The sequence below is a fragment of the Pogona vitticeps genome, chromosome 9 (genome assembly GCF_051106095.1).
Source record: "Pogona vitticeps strain Pit_001003342236 chromosome 9, PviZW2.1, whole genome shotgun sequence".
In the NCBI taxonomy this organism is placed as follows: Eukaryota; Metazoa; Chordata; class Lepidosauria; order Squamata; family Agamidae; genus Pogona; species Pogona vitticeps.
Window position 1 is genome coordinate 8,296,293 of NC_135791.1, and position 20,885 is coordinate 8,317,177.

The 20,885-nt window shown below is 46.1% G+C and overlaps 2 long non-coding RNA genes across 2 annotated transcripts in view; one reads left to right on the forward strand and one right to left on the reverse strand.

The window, feature by feature from the left end:
* Window positions 1-634: 634 nt before the first annotated feature.
* LOC144584269 (uncharacterized) lies at window positions 635-11,979 on the forward strand. The gene is made up of 2 exons (XR_013538406.1): window positions 635-916; window positions 9,699-11,979. It is a non-coding gene; the product is annotated as an uncharacterized LOC144584269 (long non-coding RNA).
* The window catches only part of LOC110086152 (uncharacterized), a 37,894-nt gene continuing 23,060 nt past the window's right edge, over window positions 6,052-20,885 (reverse strand). The window contains exon 3 of the long non-coding RNA XR_002301772.3: window positions 6,052-6,670. This is a non-coding gene — a long non-coding RNA (uncharacterized LOC110086152). The remainder of the gene's footprint in view (window positions 6,671-20,885) is intronic.

The following is a 20,885-nucleotide window of genomic DNA, read 5'->3' on the forward strand; positions in this document are numbered from 1 at the left end:
GCGCAAGCTGGACGCGGCTTCTCTCTTGGCATTCACCGCGTGCCTTAATTGTATTGAAATTAAATCAAGGTCCGCTGTGAACACGAAGGGTTTAAGCCAAGCGGGAAGGAACGGGAGAAGACGTTGAAAGGCCCGGACGAAGAGACGGCGGCTGAGGGTCCCCATCTCGCAAGGGCGGAATCTCTGCCCGGCGCGTGTCTGCGGATCTCTGCCTCTGTGATGTGCCGCTAGTGGGCGGATGCGCAGGGCTCCTTTTTTCCTTCCTTCCTTCCTTCCTCCCGTCCTTCCTCCGTTCCTTCTGCTGAACTGCACCATCACAGGCAGAGGGCGAAGGGCGAAGTGTGTGTGTGTGTGTGTGTGTGTGTTTGGGGGGGGGGTGAGGCAGGAGGGAAATCGGGTTTGCTGCGGGCAGGCTGTTCTCCCCCCCCCGCTCTCCCCCCCCCAAATCGCCTGCAGTTTTCCAAAAAAATACCGTGGCCCTTGCGACGCATCCCTCTTTCCTTGCAAAAAAAAAAATCTTGCTGCGACGTCCATCGCCGTGCTACTGGTTCTTCTCCTTTATTATTACAGTTATTATTACTATTCTTATTGCCTCCCCCGCTCCTCCGTCTGAAGGCTGCAGCTCGAAAATCCAGGGAGTGGGAGGCGGGGAGGGGCGCGCCTCTTCCTCGGCTGGTGCGCGCGCTCTCCATCACCCGCGGATTCATCATCCTGGCGAATTGCTGTCAGCAGCCGGGGGTCAATTTAAAAATCAAGAGAAGGAGGGAGGGGAGCTGGTTGTCAGTGACACCATTTTATCGACCAAGAGGCCAGAAAAGTAGGGCACCGTCCGTCCTTCCTCCCTTCCTTCCATCCTTCTTTCCAGTGAAGGAGAGGCTGGAAGCTCTCGGTCAGGGACAGCCCCCCCATCCAAAAAGTAAGTAGTTCTCTCCCCCTGCTCCTCTCAGCGCTCGGGAGCCAAGCAAAGCGGGTCGCGATGGCTTCGGAGGGTGGGATGTTCTGCGGCGGCACCTGGAACCCCCCCCCCCACCGCAGCATCTTCCCCTCCGTCTTCGGCATTGACAAATAAATCCTCCTCGCCTTTGCTGGCCCACGGACGCCGGGAGAGCCGCGGGGAGGCGAAAGGAGGGAGTCTCTGGACCGCAACAAAACAACAGCCGTCCCCGGGCCCTTGTTTTCCCTCCCCCCCGCCTTTCGGGGCGCACCCGGAGAACCAGCATCCGCGGACTGTGCGGCAAAAGGCCTGGCGATGCGCGCTTTGCGCGCTGCCTCTTTCTCCCTCCTTCCGCCTCCGCCCCCTCCCTCCCCCCCCCCCCACAACCCAAATGATGCTGAAAGCAGGATTAGTGGGAGAGCCTCAGCTGCCTCAGATTATCGAGGCTCTGGAGACTCACAGGCCGATCAGAAAAGCAGGAAGGGGGACGGGACGTAAGGATGGATATTTATGTGCTGGCCGGGGGGGGGGGGGAGGCATTACATTCATTTGGACGGGCGGAGAGGGAGAGAAAGGATGCGGCCTTGCGAACACCCTGTAGCGGGCGAGAGTGGGAGGAGATATTTAGAGAGGGTGGGGGTGTTCCAGGATGGGGACCCCCGGGAATTACACTCCTTGGAGGAGGAGAGAAAAGCGTGAGGGTGGTTGCTGGAGGGGTCGGGTCGCTTTCTCTCTCTTTACGGAACGCTCTTAAAGACGACGAGATTCCCCTTCCTTGGTCGTCTGTACAGAGTACCCGTGAAGGATTTAATAGATCTGTGAATATATCCTGCTGCTGTTTTCTTTTTTAAACTACAAAACATAAAACCACGTACACGCCGCCGTCGTCTGCACGTGATCTAACCAGCACACACACACAAACACACACACGCTTGTGTGTGTTGCGACGACGGTGCGTGATATAAACACAACGTAGAGGAATACATGTCGACCAAAACGTCAGACCTATCCCGGAGAAAGAGGGGTAGAACTAGGCGGCCATGTACGTCTTCGGAAAGGGCGCTCTCACCTCCAGAGGCGGAGGTTGTAGGGTTCAGGCGGCGGCTGCCACCAGCCTGCGTGGGTCAGGATTAGGACAGGACAAGGAGGGACCAAAAAAAAAAAAAAAGGAAACGGGAAAAAAACGGAGAGGGAGGGGATGGAAAGACACCATTGAGTAAAATAGCCTAAGACTCCCCAACCCTAAAGACAAGTCCGGCTCTGTTTCCTTGAGTAGGGAATTTAGCCACTGAAATGGTTCGCTCGCATTATTCGCGCATCCAAAAACAGCTCGCCGCCTCCCCTCCGGTAAGGCCCGGAGTGGAAAGCAGGCCTTGATGGCGCAGCGGAGGCTGAAGGCGCGGGGCCAGGGGTCCTGGATGAGGCCCCTCTCACGCGGGGGCGGCGCAGTCTTTGGGGGAGACCCCAAGGTCCACCCGCCTACTCTGCCACCAGGGACAGCCGCCGCCTAGGGACTGTTCTCCAAATGGACGTGGGGGTGGGGTGGGGGGTGAGAGGCGGGCAAAAGCAGACCAAAACAAGGGAAGAGGCTGAGCACGGTTGCGTATGTGTGTAGAGAGGTGCAGGGTGTGTGGGTGGGAATGGTTGGAGAATCAGGAAAAGGAAAGCTTTCCATAGGCCGAGATGATCTTGGGGGGGCTCTGCCACTGCCCTCCTGCTGCTCAAAGACAATGCATGGCGGTGTGTGTGTGTGTGTGTGTGTGTGTGTGTGTGAGAGAGAGAGAGAGAGAGAGAGAGAGAGAGAGAGACACTCTTGGAAGCAACACCTAAGGCAGGATCAGCCCGGGAAGCGGGGGGGGGGGAATAGGAGATTGTTTGGGGCCCTGGGACAGCTTGTCTCGGTTCTCCCCCCCCCCCCACGCCGCCCCATCTCTCGCAGTCCTGGGTTTGACCTTCCACGAGTTTTTAAGCCCTGTCAAATCGCTCCTCCGGACAAGGCCAGGATGACGGCCAACGCGGAGCTGCCTGGTTCCCCCCCCCCCCCCAGAAGGAAAAGATGGAGGAGGAGGAGGAGGAGGAGGAAGCGAGCCGTGCTTTGTCCTTTGGACTAGTGGCGACCCAAGGGAGGGCTTTAAGCCATGGTTGCCTCACTGCCGTCACCCCCCCCCCCAGGTTTCCGTAGCTGAGGGGAGACTCGAAAGCTGGCCTTCCGAAGTCCTCCCTTTGTCCACTCCACCACACTGGTTGGTGGATTGTCTTTAGCAAAGGGCAAACATCAGGTGGGCGCAATCCTGCAGGCACATACCTGGGGCTAAGTCACCCGGAGCTCGGCGGGCTTTACTGCGGCGGCGGGGCCAGGCGAACTCCGCTCAAACCTGGCCCGAGCAGTCTTTCCTCCCCAAGAGTCTGGTGGAGCCTCCAAAGACCTCGCAGTCTATCCCGAAGAATCGAAAGGTCAAGCCCTGTGCCAACGACTCGCGGAGTAACCCACGAGGCCGCCTGTAAACCCTTCACTGGGAGGGCGCTCCGAGCACCGTGGGGCTGACAGCTTAGCAAAGCATCCTCAGGAATCTTGTGATGATGCCACCAGAATCTGCTCCGTCACCAGTGAATGGATCTTCACCCTCCGTTGGAAAAGGAACCGACCCGTCAAGGAGCAGAGCCACAAAGGGGCTTCTGCAACCGCCTCTCGGTGTCCTTCTGAGCGCTCTGCTTTTAGTTAGAATAAAATTCGCCTCCATATTTCCCTCCAAGACTTCCGGATCGCGCCCCCTTTTATGCCGAAACACGTTCAGTGCATCACCCTATTGTTGATGTCGTCGGAATAAAAACAGCTGAAGGAAAGAAATGAAACACGTGAAGGGAAAGGATCACTTGGCCGTGAGTCGCGTGTGTGCAGAACAGGATGAGACCCGGCGCGCGGGTGTGTGTGTGTGTGTGTGTCGGAGGATGAGCCCTGGAAACAGCCTAGAGTGGTCGTATAGACCAGATGGGCGGGATATAAACAAACAAACAAACAAACAAACAAACAAACAAACAAACAAACAAACAGGCCGTCCTCACCATCAGCAGCACCTAGAACAGCAATAACAAGACTTTCCCGATGTTTCGTTTTCAACACAGAACCAGCAGATTGTCTAGCTCATTTATAGCGATATCATTGCCCCGTGCAGACAGCGTCATGGGTCTTTTTCAGCACACATAACAAAGACGGAATAAAAACAGAAACGAGAGTTAAGGGACCTAGAAAGCCGAACAGGTTTAATTTCAGAGGGACCTTTCCTGATGGTTAGGCATCCAAGGGCCACGAAATTTCTGCGCTTCTTTTTTTTATTTTGCTTCCTTCCGAAGGGCGTAATCCGATGGTGAAATCGCACCTACAGCAGGCCCATGGAATCAATGGGATTCATAGAGGGACTGGCCCACCAAACTGCCAGCTGGTTCCGTGGGTTTACTTTAGTCGCGACTTACTACCGGATTTCAGCCGTTGCATTTTATTTAAGGAAAAAGAAAAAAAGCACAACGAGTCAAATGCCACTGGCTTTCTCCCCTATTTAGATTGAGCGCACCCCAGCCCCGTAGAGAGCAAGCTCGCAAGAGACAGGAAACGGACTCGAACTTTACGAACCGGGGCCAGCTGAGAGGCGGTTTGTGTTCCTCCCGGGGAAGTTGCTTTCCTGCCCACCTTCTTCTTAGGGAAATCTGCCGGGTCCTTTACCTCCCGCTGCCCCGCATCCCTCCGGGGAAATAACCTGGTAGGACCGGCCGGGACCTCCTGCTCCTGCGAGAACGGTGGGCGTCGGGAGCGGCGCTTGGTTGAAGGCAACCCACAACAATGGACAGGGCGAGAACGCTCCAGTCTTGCCGAAGGATAACATGGCTGTTAGACAAGGGGGGGGGGGGGAGACTCCACAATGATGACAAGGCGGGGCCCTCCTCCAAAATCCGTGGGCAGTGGCTTCAGCAGCCCCACACGCGCGGATGAATAAATTAATTTATTACATTTTTATAATTTAATCGGTTTATTAAATTAGTTGATGAAACTCACATTTATTTCATGGACTCATTGATGAAATTCACATTTATTGAATAAATTCATTGATGAAATTCACATTTGTTTTATAAAATATTAAATTAACCGATGCCTATGAATATTAACTCGAGTTCACCCGGTAGAAAGAATTAACCTTTTCGGACTAGGGATCCCGTCGCCTTCTATAAAACATGAGCAGTCCCCTCGGATTTGTGCTCCCTCCCTCCCTCCTCACAGCACTCCCCTCCCTTCCCCTCCGCCGGAGACCCTCACCCAGCTGGCGGCTTTTTTTTTTTTAACGAACCACTGCATTGCATGCAGGGGGACGCGGCTGTACGAGGCTTTGGGACGGACCGAGCCTCGGTCCGCACAGGCTCTGTTGAGCGACGCTGCAGCCTTGACAAATCCCGCTCACCTCTTCCCGGCCCAGCCATAGGGGAACTCGGCCCTCTCTGGGGAATATATGGACGGGGTTGGGGGCTCTGCCAGTGGAGGGCTGGTGAGAGGTGGGGAGGGGGGGGGCAACGCGGTGCCCAAGTAATTAATTGTTGTAAGCCGCCCAGAGACCTTTGGGTAGTGTGGGCGGCATATAAGTTAAACAAACAAAAAACCCAAACATTTTACACTTGTAAACCGCTGATCTGGATGGCCAATTCCGGTGGCGTATAAAACAGTCAATGATTTGGGCTCCCGAGGAGCGCATGTCTGTTTCCGTTCCCTATAAGGGATTGTTCCCTCAAGCCGACTTAAAAATTAAAAATCCTATATATATAACGGCCGAATCATTGACGGTTTTGTACGCCACCCGAACTGGCCATCCAGATCAGCGGTTTACAAGTGTAAAAGCGTAAATAAATAATAAATCCGGTGGGCGGTGAAGGGGTCCTGCAGAGTCCCGGTGATGGTGGTGGATCGAGGCAGCTTTCTTTAAAAAAAGAAAGAAAAAGAGGAAGAGCAGAAACCAAGGGTCTGAGCTGTAGCAAACTTGGCTGGCTTTCTGGCTTAGTCGTTGGGGCTCAGACGCCACCGTGGTCTTCTCGGCTGAGAGATGCTGAAGGTCGGAATCCGGCCCCACTCGTCGTGGGAGAGCCACCAGTAACTGAAGGGGGAGGACCGCCCGCAATAGCGACTCACGTCCTCCGTATTTCAGTAATCAGCTGCTAGCTGCGGGGGTGGTGGGTGTGGATCCAGAGCTTCAGACTTCGACTAAACTCGTCGAAAATCAATGGGAGGGAAGGAACTGGTATGGAACTGGAGTCTCATCGATTTCAACGGCCGGGCCGAAGAATGCCTGAATTCAAACCTTCTTTTAGATCTCGCTAGCGCCTGGCCAAATAAAATAAGTATAACCAGCCACTACGACCCCGGGAAGTTAAAAACAACAACAACGTGAAATAAATACATATATTGGAACTTCACGGTCTGTTTCCGTCCCCTATAAGGAATTGGGGAAAAAATTTAAAAATCATATTTTCGCCCCCCCCCCCCCGTTTTGATGCTGAATTACTTCTCTATGTTTGCCCTGAGTTATTTTGCAGCAAAGGATAAAGAAACTATAAATCCAATCTTATAACCGTTTACCCAGCAGTAAACACCACTGAACTCAATGGGACTTCTCAGCTGACCTTTATAGGATTGACTGGTGACTTCACTTCGGTGGATTTCGTTTTAACGCAGCGTTTCGACCATGCCGTTCTCAGAGTCTGGGTTGTTTGCGAAAGAAAGAAAGAAAGAAAGAAAGAAAGAAAGAAAGAAAGAAGAAGAGGAGGATTAAATGGAATTTTAGGCTTCCAAAAAGACACCGAGCTATTCTTTGCATAGTAGCACCTTTTCCCCCGGACTAACAAGGTCCTAAAGAGATGGAAAATATATTTTTTCCACATCATCCTGCTGTAATTTTAATAATCGCTTGGCAAATTGTGTAATCTCTGAAGAATTTCCTCGGAATCAAATCGCTTTGCTACCGATTACATTTCGGGGAATATTATGGGATGGGGCTGATGAAAACCAAGACCAGAAATGTTCACCTTCGGACGTTCTGGCCAAAGGCGCCAGAAGATTGCAGGGCATCTCTCTGGAAATCGGATCGGAGGTTGGAAAAGTTGAGGATGTGAACGACAGCTTCCAGAAATCTAGCTAGGGTTACTTTAGTCACTGTCCTAGTGCTACAGAGCTGGAGTGGGTCCCATCGGATCATCAAGTCCAGCCCCAGTCATTGAGGCCTAGTGGGGAATAGAACCCCCAACCGCCCGCTCTACAGCCAAATGCCTAACCCACGGAGCTATCCAGCTTTCCCTCCCCTTTCTAGTAATCACTGAAGACATCCCGCCTCTCCCATCCCCAGTAGCAAAATGTCTTTTAAATGATGTAAGCCGCCTTGGATCCTTTTCAGGAGAAAGGCGGCTTAAAAATATTTTAAACGAGTAAACCAACAAGCCAGCCAGCCAAATCCGAAGGGGGGGGGACTGAGGGTGAGAAAGTCCCCGTGTGTGTGTGTGTGTGTGTGTGTGTGTGTGTGTGTGTGTGTGTGTGTGTGTGTGTGTGTGTGTGTGTGTGTGTGTGTGTGTGTGTGTGTGTAGAGGTAGCCCGGGTTTGTTCTTACGTTTTGCGATAGAGAAGAGGAGGCATCGGGGGGCTGCGGCGTGTTTTGAAAGGCAAAGCTTTTCTCCACCTCCCTTAAGAAAATTTACAAAAAAAGGGGGGGGGGGAGAAGAAAAAGCAAGATGCTTTTTACGCTGGGTGGGGGAGTTCTTTCTCCCGAGGGTTAAATCCCTCCCAAAGGGTCGGCGGTGGGGGAGAAAGCAATTCATGTTCCTCTTAACCCTTCAAGACGCATTGCTTTGGATCCAGACTTCGAACCAAGCTATTGAAGCCAATGGGACTTCACAGGTAGTAAGCCCCGGTAGAACTCAGCGGCTCTACTCAGAGCAGGAATAAATCTGGACCTTGGATCTGCACCTGGAGGAGACCCACTCAAACCAGAGGATTTATGACTACTGTACATTTAGAGAAACGTGATTCTGGCCGTGAATAAGCCTGGCTTGAATCCACAGAGCCGTTCGTTTTGCTGGTTTAGAAATGTCGATTTGCTTTAATTTCCCGTTTTTTAAGGCTCTGTTGGGCTAATCTGTCTACCAAACGTATCTCTCCCTTAAGTCACTACAGGAATCCCTGGGACACCAGATTGGAGGGAAGCAAGACAGGCTTATCCTCACCCATTTTTGAACGGAACTATACGCGAGGCTCAGATTAATCGGGGCACAAAACATCCGATCCCTTCTGACAAGGCAGAGATAAGCAAGCGCAAAACAATGGGATAACTGTAGCAACCAAAAATGATTTGTGAATGTATTGCTGCCAGCTAAAGACCCATGAAAGCCTGCAAGGCCTTAGTATTTACACTACTTACACTAAGGAAATGCTATGGACACATTACACACAAGAGCAGAGCGGCAAGATTGTACAATGCAACCCTAGCTAGGTCTTCTCAGAAGAAAAACTTAGTTGTGTTCAATGGGGCGGATGAACTAATAAGTTTGTGCAATCCCCCCCCTCCCGTTGTTATATGTTTCCATATTCCTTTCAGCTTCTTGCTACTCTACCCACCAGTGACTTCCAAAAACTCTGGTCATTTTTCGAATTCAAGGCTGAGTTAATCAATCTTTTGTTAGGTTCCCCTGCTTTCCTACTGCCTTCCATTTTTCTTACCATTATTGTCTCTTCCAGTGAGGTTTGTCCCTGCACGACATGTCAAATGTATAATAGCTGGAATTCGGTTATTCTAGCTTCTAGTGAGAGTTAAGGCTTGATTTAATCTACAGCTCACCTTTTGTCTTTCAGGCAGACTCCGGTATCCATAAAGTTCTCCTCCAACATCACATTTTGTATAACTGGCAGTGTTAATTAGGTTAGTTAATTATATTTCAAATATTTTAATTGAGTGAAAAGATGCCTCTGATTAACTGAGTAGTAGATATTGATAAATTTATGGATCAATCAATTGATAGATATGGTTTACTAAATTTCATAATCACCATTTTCTTAAAAAAAATAAGTTTTGTAAGGAATAGAGTAGTGAAGAAGGATTTTGAAAACCTGGGTTCAATCCTCAATTTGGCCTGGGAATTCTCTGGTGTGGGGGGGAATGATACATTACTTCTAGAATTTCTTATGTATCTTGAAAATATTATTAGGGTCTCTTTAAGTCAAAAGGAACTTGTCATAACATTTTCCATAACAAATGGACCATTGCAGGACCACAGTAACAACCATATGACCGTGTAAATCTCAGGATTAGTTATTTAATCAATTAATTTACATTAACTCAACAAATGAAACAACTTCTTTTCAACCCTAATATCTTAAACTCTACATATTCAGATCCCTCACCAGAAGATGGGGGGTGGTATCAAGATGATGGTAAAGGGGAAGATTATATGCAGCCTATCCTAATCACTTTGCCTTTTTGGTTAGCCCATCAAAGATTTTGGTTCAAACCCCCAGCTGGTCACGAAAATACACATGGTGATGGCAATCAGAAACGCCTCTCAAACATCTCACATCATGTTGAAAACCCTACTAGGTCACCATAAGTATGAAACTATATGGACTCAACTCATAAAAGTATTACAGATGTGCTTGGATTTTTTATTTTTTATTTCACGGTCAACAGCTATGCTCCTGTTACTTGTTGTTTCCTTTGTGGTTTAAAGTGCTTTTTATTTTAAATAGGAAAAGGAAACATTTCGTTGCTGAATGAAGAAGTGAAGAACACAATGGGTTTGCTTTGGTTCCACCTGCACCCCATGGCTCAGCTGTGTCCAGTTACTCAGGATCCACTCTGCTAATTGGCCTTCTTCCTTCTGGTTATTTGTTCATTCCTCTTTCTGCATTTGATGCACAGAGATAACTAGGGCACGCTAGCAGAGTTCAGAATTCCCTCCTGGCAAGGGTTTAAGAACAAGACTTCTTTTCTTTGAAGAACAGATATTGTGGAGAAGATGCCGATAGTTGGCAGGGGTATTTCCTCCCCCCTGCCCCCCGCCCCCCTTTAACGGTCCTGAGTGGCAAGCCATGGGTTGTGTTTGAAGAGTGGAATGGAATTAACTGGTGAAGCAGAAATTCTCTTTTGGGACATTTAAAGGTCTGGAAGGTAAAATACAACTTTAGACAAATGGTGAAGCCTGGAGCAGTAAGATTGCAGAGTAGCCTCATCCTTGGACAGAAATGTTCTTATTCTGGGTTCAGCCTCCAAATCTGCCACCAGCTAGTCAGCCACGCCATCCTTTTGGATACCGTAGGACTTCTGTATCTTTGGGGGATTGGTTCCAAGCTTCCCCAGCCAATGCTGAAAAGTGCATAACACTATTTCAGTAATGAATACTATAGCATGGTCTTTAGCTCCCTTTAGTGCCCAGTTCTGGTAATTTCATCATTAATATATGTATATTCGTTTTTAAAAAATATTTTAATATTTTCAGACTATGGATAAGTGAATAAGCAGATACAGATCCTGTGGATAAGGGAGTCCTACTGTGCTTTTATTCAGTTCCGTTCCCCACTTTCAATGAATCCTCAACATTTAATAATTAATGAGCAAGCTCAGTGTCCTACCTTTTAAGCTTTTCACCGCACAAGTTTTTAAAATTTTGTTTTACGATTCCTTACCATCATGGTTTCCTTCACTAACTGTGTCAAACAATAGATCCATTTTAGCTTTGATTCCATTGGCTTTCACCACTTAAATTCACTATTAAGAACGTATTAATGTATCTGAATAATAATAATGTATTTTATCTTGGAAAACACAGACTTATTTTGGAATCTAGATCTTCTGATTAATTAAATATAATTCAACTTACAATCTTCTCATTATAACCCTGGCTCAATAAGTTCGTTTCGTTTAGTCATTTAGTCGTGTCCGACTCTTCGTGACCCCCATGGACCAGCGCACGCCAGGCCCTGCTATGTTCCACTGCCTCCCAGAGTTGTGCCAAATTCATGTTGGTTGCAATAGGTTTATAGAGAGTAGAAATGTTATAATCCTGCCATTAGCCTCTGTTCAAACAGCCTTTGCCAATATACAGAACGTGTTTACCTTGACTAAAGGTCCTCTTCTTAATAACTACCATTAAAAAGGCAGAAGCGTAATCTGATACACCTTTAAATGATTTACAGTCCTGAGCCAAAATACTTTGATTAAATAACTCAGTTTCTTCACAGACAATGTAGGTTTGGTAAGATAACCACTAGCCAACTCAGATCCATCTGTGGTCATCCTATAATGTCAACTATAAGACATTGAGCTTAAAAGCAAATAAAATGTTCAGAAACAATAAGATGCAGAGGAATGGTCATATTTAAAACCTATTTGTCATATGCAGATGAGTTTCTGTTACCTCCACTACTGAAAATTGCAAAGACAAAATATATGGTTTGAAGGAAAAAAAGAAAGCATTAGATTCAGAATTACACTTAGGAACCATTCCCATTATACCCAGTTGAATGAACTTGTTAACTTGCTACTATTTGTTTTTATTTGTTTAGTAGCCTGCCTTTTGATCTTGAAAGGTAAGCAACACCACAGAGAACCCATAATATAAATTAAAACAGTAATCACACGCAATAAGACACAAAGGAAAATCAGGCAACTCAGAGTTAATTAAACAGCATCAGAACAACCAGCAGTAATAGCCTAGATGGGGAAAAATCCTCTGAAATACACAAACACACACACACACACAAACAAACAAAATCACAAAAATTATCAGAGAGATCAAAGGTGTGCTCATTAGGAATGAGCAGGAGGAAAATCTTCAGTTTGCTTTCATTCAGATTCAGGGGGCCTCTTTGGCTTTGAGTTCTTTCAAGTAGAGGTCCTTTCAGCAAACCCCTAAATACCCACATTTTCCAGGTTCTTCCATTTCAGTTTTTCCATCCTGGTTGGTGACATTGGAGGCAATTAAGCCTTATGGATCCCTCAAAACTAGTCCAAAAAAGCAGGCAAAGAAACTCATTGTTTTGAAAAGCGGGCAACCACCACTGCCCACAGACTTACGCAGGCACTAACAGTACTCTGAAGTTCACATTGATCACCACCATCCTCATTCAATTCTCCAGCAGGAAACAGAACAGATGAGAAAGAGAAATCATCAACATGAACACATTGAACATAAAACACACACATTAAAGGCAACATAATTAACTCTCCTTTTTTAAAAAAAAATCAAAATATTTTAACCCCTTCTTTTTGTTTAAAAGGGCACAAGGCGTCTTGGGTCCTAACCCAAACACACAAAATATAAGGGACTAGGGAGACAGCTCCCCCACTTAAATTGTTTCAGTCCAGCAATGCAGATAGGGGGGGAAATCCCTAAACCAACCAACCAACCAACCAACCAACCAACCAACCAACCAACCAACCAACCAACCAACCAACCAACCAACCAACCAACCAACCAACCAACCAACCAACCAACCAACCAACCAACCAACCAACCAACCAACCAACCAACCAACCAACCAACCAACCAACCAACCAACCAACCAACCAACCAACCAACCAACCAACCAACCAACCAACCAACCAACCAACCAACCAACCAACCAACCAACCAACCAACCAACCAACCAACCAACCAACCAACCAACCAACCAACCAACCAACCAACCAACCAACCAACCAACCAACCAACCAACCAACCAACCAACCAACCAACCAACCAACCAAAACTAAAAGGCCAAAAAAGCAAGGATTCCAAGTAATCCAGAAAGTAATCCAAAAGTCGAGGAACAGTGGGATGATTAAACAAACAAACAAAAGGTAATCTGCGATGGAAGAGCAGCGACAGCAATACCATTATCAGGCTAACAAGGAATGAATCCAATCCAAAATGGAGGTCAGAGGAGCTCACTCAGCAACATCAAACAGGTCACCAAGCAGCCACTGCAGTTTTCCAAGCCCTTTTCAACATTCAGACTTCCCACCCACCCATTTTAAGATGTTCTCTGAATCCTAATTGACAGCTGGCAGCCCTCCTCATGAGACTCACAACGTAATTATATGCTGAAATGTCAAAAGAGGTTGTAAAATGGAGGTCATACAAATGCGAAATATGCAAGAGTTCTGCAAATTTTGTTAGCTTTTCTTTTTGTATTTTGGAGGCTCTCTATCATGAACCCACAAGACTCTGAAAATGAAAAAAATGAATCTCTTTTGTGTTTCCCCCCCAGTTCAGTTAACCCAGAAATCCCCTTCCTAATGTTCATCAGCAGAAATATCATCATAATCAAAACAGCATCCAAAGCACTTCACAAAGGGATTATTTGTTGTTTTAGAATGTCTTGTTTTACTGCATATTGAAAATGTATCAATTTATGCTCATCTTTCCTTTGTAGTCCAGCCTAACATTTCTTAGCAATGACATAAAAATAGTAGGTTAATGCATGTATTGTGTATTTGTGTACTGTGTATATGTTTTATTATTGTTACACGTAGTTTTGAAAATTTTCAATCTAAGCAATTTGTAAAAAAGAAAAACAAATACTTTAGGGTTGGTGATTATGTGATCATTCAGATGCTAATGGACTGTAGCTCCTGTCAGCCCTGGGCGAATGGTCAGAAATCAAGGGAGCAGAGGTTGGAAACGGTCACTTTTTTTAAAAAAAAAATTGAATCTCCCACTACAGTATTTTTGGACTTGTAATCAAAAAAAGGTAACACTCCGAAGTTCTGAATGGGAGTTGAGTTCAAGAATATTGAGAGATCCATAGATGTCCACCTTTGCTCTTGTCCCTGTATAACAACCCTGTAAAGTTAATTTGTCTGATTGCCAGTGTTCTAATTGGAGGGACTGGAACCAAATGTTTTAATTAAGGCCCTTTAGTGACCTCATGGCAAAAACAAGATTCAAACCAGGGACAATTCCCCCACTTTACAGTTTCAGTTTCTTCAGCTAAAAATGTAACATTTTTGGATGACAGTTTGCAGAAGCCGCCGCCACCACCATGATTATGCCATTTGGAAGCTCCTGGAAGCTTTAATCAAAAGTTGCTTTCCCAAACTCTCTGTATGTGGAGATACACACACTCTTCGAAGCATAAACTGCTGCTAATTTTAGAAGAATGTAGCTAATCGCTTAGAACAGTGGTTCCCAATCTTGGGCAATCCAGGTATTCTCGGATTCCAAATCCGAGAAATTCCAGCCATCCACAGCTGGTGGTGAAGGCTTCTGGGGACTGCAGTCCAAGAACATCTGGGTTGCCCAAGGTTGGCAACCACTGACTTCGAACATGCATTTATTAGAGTGACAACTGACACAGACCTATTTTATGATTATGGATTTCACTTTTTTCAGCTCTTCAGAATAAAGCTTTGTTGCCCCTGAACTGGCAAAGTACAGAAGAAAGAGGATGGACTAAGGCAGAACCTTTTGGAACATTTTATTTGCAAGATTTATTTATTTACAAGATTTTTTTAGCTGCACCATTACCAATGGTCTCTGAGCGGCTCAGAACAATATTGAAGCTTTAGAAAACCTTAAAACGGTTACAAATAAGTGATATAATAATACCCTATATGAAAACAGTCGTGCACACTTTTGGCCTCAACCTGCTTTTCCAAGGGGATGTCAAAACACCTTGTTATAGCACATCTGTGTCTGTATTTATAAAGACAGATATGTGCATATTTATGATATACGGTGGTAGATCTATAGATTAGATATTTTCTCTCTCTCTCTCTCTCTCTCTCTCTCTCTCTCTCTCTCTCTCTGTGTGTGTGTGTGTGTGTGTGTGAGAGAGAGAGAGAGAGGTTGGGAGTAGCAGTTGCTTGCAAAATAAAAATGATGTATAAATTCTTCTCCTTTTCCCCTGCTGATTCGGGATGTGTAAGCAGAGGGCTGGATCTCCTTCCCTCCAGCCAATTAGCATAGACACCAGGCCTCTCTGCACTGCACCACTCTGAGCATCTATCAGCAGAGAATCACAACTTGTCTGACCTTGATTGATTGGGACCCAAATCCACTTGACAGCAATTAATTTTCTGAATTAACTGCCTCCTTTCTCCTCATGGCCGTGGCCTCCTTTCTCAACCCCCCCCATCACCCTCCCACCCCCAGCCGTCTCCCTTCAGCACTGTGGGATGGCCTCTTTGCACCGGGTCTGGCCCAGGCAGATGAGAATCTAATCAATATTTGTAATTCATTTCTTTGGAGTGCAAAGCCATCCATCACTCTACGGGGATGACAAGTACCTCCCCCATGAAAGGAAGGAGAATGGGGGCAAACCCAGTGGGGTGGGGTGGGGATTGAAAGGAATAGAGAACAACAGCATGACACAGTGCTATATTGCACTATTCACGGACAGACACAACTCTTATCTTTCCATTTGCTTCTTCTGGCAAATCCTTCCTTCTCTGATGAGCTTGTTGGTCTGTCTGTCTGTCAGAGACTGAAAGATGCCTAATCTGTCTGTCTGTCCAATCCATCATCTGTCGGTCCATCCACCCATTTTCCTGAGACAGCGTCTCAGCACTTGTTGTGGAAATGTTTGCTGATTTCTTGACTTTTCCCCCCTTTCCCCAACACCCTCTAACTCGCGTTCAGAGGCATCACCATGAGGCCACATCTGGTTCATTATGGAGACAATGACACCATCCTTGCTCTTCTATGTTTTCTCTCATTGGACAAAATCGCTCACGTGACTAATCCGAGGAGAGAGAGAGAAAGCAGCAGCAGCTGAGAAGAGAAGTGACACCATGTAGGAAGGGAGAAAGGTAAATACTCATCAGCCCCTTTGTACACCTACCTGGGAATAAGCTCCACCTGTCTTCTCAGAACTGACTTCTGAGAAGACATGCTCAAGATTGTGCTCTGAATAGTTTTTGGGAAGGAGGGCACTCAATTGTAAAGGGCTAGGTAATAGTCAGAACAGAACAAAATGGGGCAGAATGAGGACTTCTTAAGGGAAATTTCTGCCAGAAACAGTGAGATGCAACGGACGAACCACAGAACTATTTTTTAAAGGTATTAAACCAAAGACTTACCGCCATTTCATCAACCCTTCATCAGGGGTGGGGACTTGAGTTTCGGGACTCATTTTCAAGTTGGACTTACATTACTCGACTTAGACTTGATTTGGGTTTTTTTTATGACTCTGATTTGTGAGTTGGAACTCCCCTCCACCCCCAACCTTTTATCTGAAGAAAAAAAAGCTTGCTTTTAATAGGGACTTGGAGCCTAGGACTCAGGATTGGTACCAAAGTCTTGCCAACATCCCTGACCTTTGTTGCTCCAAAAGCCACTTGAATAGAACAGAACTGCATTCTCTAAAATAATAATATTAATAAAAAATAGAATACGAAAAAGTTATTTCCCCCCAAGCTTTGCACCTATGTACAGAGGCTGCATAATCTCTAATTGCACAGAGATGTAATTTTAGCACGCAAGGCGGTAATGTGGAAGTTGGCAGCCCTTCTGATCCAGGTTCACACCCTACCTGCCCATGAAGCTCCCTGGTTGACCCGGATGGAGGTTGTTTACAGCAATGGTCCCCAACCTTGGGCCTCCAGATGTTCTTGGACTGCAACTCCCAGAAGCCTTCACCACCACCTCTGCTGGCCAGGATTTCTGGTAGTTGAAGTCCAAGAACATCTGGAGGCCCAAGGTTGAGGACCACTGGTTTACAGTATTCCTTGCCTATCCTACCTGTCAGGGTTGTTGTGAGAACAAAATTCATATGGGAGGGAATCAAATACAGTAGTTCTCTTTCTCTCTTGTTCATGAATGGCTGGATTTGGAGAAGTAACATGATGTGATGGGTGGAAAAGGGGATTTCACATACTTCGGTACCAAATTCAGAATTAACTTTCATGAAGATTAGCATTTTTAATTAGGGAAATCTAATAACCAAGATAAAATAAGTCTGGGATATGTTGGCCGTGGAGGCAACTAAGAATCCCTCACCCTGACTTTTTCCCCTACAGGGAATATTAATCTGCCTTCCCCACTCTGGTACCATTGGACTGTATATTGTGTCATCTCCAGCCACACTTGATTGGGGATAATGGAAATCTGAAATCCAAGAAATCTTGAAGGTGCTGGATTGAGGGAGGGAGATTTCTAGAAAGACGTCTGGACAAACAGTAAATCAGATTCCATTTTTGCAATGATATATTCAGTCCATCCTCTCTAGGTGGTAAACAAGGAATTGAAAACAAATATAAATGAGCTGGCTGGGAATATGGAAGACTGTAGAACAACAAAACAGAAAGTGATCTATTGTCATTCATGTTCGGTATTTTTGGCTTGCTGGCTGTGTTTAGAGCAGGGAAATGTTACTTTTCATGCAACACAACATACTCCCTTGAAAAACAGGTGACAGGAAGGATTTCATAGGAAGAGCTGGTAGAAATAAACTTATTTTTAACCAAGAGAAGAGGAACACAGGTCAAAGTAAATCTGCCAAGCAATAGGGAACAAAATGAGGTCCAAGGTGAGGGTGGGGGAGCAGGGAATCTTATCCTTACTCCCTATATATAGAAAGCTGCAAATCCTCAGGTAGTAATGGGATGCAGCATTACCGAGGAGATTTCTGCTCTGGCTTCATTAAAGTCTTTCCCCTTCGTTATACAAAGAAGATGACTTGCAGATCCATAGTGGACAGAAAGGATGGGTAATAAATATGCATCTTGGTTTCATAACCTATAGGGTCATCCATAACTCACAGGGGTCAGGCGAGGCACAGCTGTGCAATGCGCCATGCTTACTCGAGCCTAATGAATGGAAATGAAAGTGCAGTCACGACAGCCTCACATCATGTGGCTGTCTTACTCCACATGGCTTTGTGTCTGTGTACTCTGCCTGCTGCATGGTTCATTTTCGTTTTTGTTTGTTTACCTTTCGAAATCTTTGATTGGCACACAGTCTAGAGCAAGGGGGGGGAGCAGGAGATAGTTCTTGAGCTCTCGGCAGATCATTTGTGTGATTTGTCTTGGATCAGCACAGGTTTCTATTTATTGCCTGAAAATGGTAGCAACCCCTATCAACACCACCACCACCAGATTCTCTGATGCTACTGAAATTAAGAAAAGCAGGACTGGATTTTTGTTTTGTTTTGTGGAAAGACTGGATGTTGTATTAAATTTGACTGCTTAATTCAGCATAACTTCCTGGGCTCCAAATTTGTTCAACGTGTCTTTTTGCAGCAGCCTCCATTTGGGAGTCTAGGAAGGACCAGTTCCCCTTGACAATTTTTGTCCAGTCGTGTTCGAATCTAGGGGGCGGTGCTAACCCCCGTTTCCAAGCCATAGAGCCAGCGTTTTGTCTGAAGACAATCTTCCGTGCTCACATGGCCAGTGCGACTTAGACATGGAACGCTGTTACCTTCCCACCGAGGTGGTCCCTATTGCATGCTTTTGAACCTCTAGGTTGGCGGGAGCTGGGACAAACGATGGGCGCTCAGTCCACCGCGTGGATTCAATCCTACGACTGCTTGGTCTTCTGACCCTGCAGCACAGGCTTCTGCGGTTTAGCCCACAGTGCCACCACGTCCCTGGGGAGGAAGGACCAAGGACAGCCTGCAAATCTGAGGTCAGCCAACCTGTGATCCAGATTCATGGCTTCCAACCTTGGACATTCCAGATATTTTAGGCGTCAGCTACTAGACTCCTTGAGCATCACCTAGTTTTAGTCTGATTTTTCCCATTCTCTGGCTTGTTTCTCTCTGTCACAAAACAAGCAAAATTTGAAAGCCCTGTTCTCATCTCATGCACATGCCAGATCAAAGTAAGGCTCGCAGTCCAACGTTAGCAGGACAAAAAAGCCCACATCTGGTTGCATCCCTTTGTATCTCCTTCTGTTGCACCACACATCATTGACATTCATGTCAGAAGGAATCTATGAGTGGTGCTTCTGGAGAGGCAAGAGCAGCCTACTGAGAACTGCTTTTCCCAGGGGATACGTGAATGTGTTCACAATCCTCACCAAGGAAGCTCCTTCCATGTCCCCGATTACACCACTGATTATGTCTCTTAAGGAACATTCACCTTGATTAGCATAACCAGCCACTATGTTATATTACAACTATTGTTGCAAGGATGAGAGAGAAAGAGAGATTAGCCAGAATCCTATTGGTGTTTGTATATGGTTTGTGTAACTTGCTGTGGCCAGTTGGTGAGGTACATGGAATGTGTTTCCATTGCATGCATGGCCATATGCCCAACTGGGCAATGGAGACATGCCCTGACACCATGCCAGCTAGCCACACCTAGCATTGGCAAGTTTAGGAAATCTTACACAAACACCGCTAGGATTTGGGCCATTGTGTTATTATTTGTGCCAGTCTAAAAGGTCTACGCAGATAAATATTTCAAATAGCTGCCAATTCCGGAAGCATAACTGCTGATTTTATGCATTGAAAATAAAGAGCCATCTTAAAAAATTAATGGACTGATTGTGGCATACATACCCATGGATTATTCTATGTCTTTATCATACATATTAAGATTTATTTATGTGAAAAGTCAAGGGAAAAAACATGAAAGACAAGGAGCTGAAATAGTTCATCAATGATATTTCTGTATTAAAGAAGCCTAAACCCTCCAGAAGAACAGAATAGCCCTTTAGTAAGGGCAACAGATCATTCCTTTGCTTTTCTAAATTTACAAGTTTATCATCTGGAATCAGAATAATGCCCAGCACTCTGCTTACATTTGAACTGAATAGACTCAAAGTTGCCAATTAATTCTAGTTTGGTAGTGTTCTACAGGGGCTTCACCCCAAAGTATCTCTCCTAACAATGCTGATTTTGAGGTCTTCGAGCTCAACGCCACCAGCTCCTAAGTGAGCAATTTGTTCTCCTGACTTCTGAATGCCCTCACTTTAAAATCTGATTCATCTTAATTTCTTTTCTTGTCTCTGGGGGACCTGCTTGTTCAATTATAAACAGCAGAATGGCATTGTCTGCAGGAGGCATCCCATGTCCGAGATTGTCGAATTCTGTGCCAGATCTGCACAAGCTAGGTAAACTACAGCATGAGACTTCAGACTGTAAAGTTTTAAGAAGGTTATAAATGCTTCAGGCAAGAGCCATCTCCACCGTTTCACATTTTTGTTCTGCTTTTCCTCCAGTGAATTCTAGGCGGCATGGCTAGCTCTCCTACCTCCTTACTTTAGCCTCACAATAATGAGGTAGATGAGGCTGAAAGAGTGTGATTAGCCCAAGGCTAATCTGGTCAATTGCACATCTGAGTCAAGTTAGGTTTTGGATCAGGTCTTCCCACACTCTAACCCGTAGATCACACCGGATCACATCATCATACAGTCGCTTCGTGGTGTCTAGTAAAATAAACCTGCTGTTTAATGTGGTCAGTTTAATAGTGGCATGGGAGATGTGGAAGCACTGACAGAACTGACAGGACTTCCTTTCCTTGGGTTCAGATGTAGAAGAAATTGTCTGCCGATCTCAAACAGAAAAGAAGCCTTTGAGGGCAGGAGCCGAGAAAGAATTGCTCAAAAGTCAGCAATGAATTGGCTCACTGTGGAGCCATCTGGGTACTCACGGCGGTGCTACTGACCTGAAGATTGCAAGCTGTCCCCAAATCTGAAATAAATGTGGGCGAGGACAAAGTGGCAACGCTTGGTGGTCTCCTGCCAAGAGTACCCTTCTGCCGTTTGCACAGAACAACCAGGCAGTATCCGTGCCACAAAAGAAATGAAAGCAATTTGTGACACCATAAATAGTAACAAATCAATGGCAGAACATTCCATTCTTTTAACACAGAACAGGAGAAATCTGCTTTTTAAGACTACAACTCCCAGAAATCACACAGCCCTGCAGGGCCAGTACCTTGGCTGGCTGGGGGATTCTGGAAAGCCAAGTCCCCCCCCCCCCCCCCAAAGTAATGTTTCCAAGTTCTGC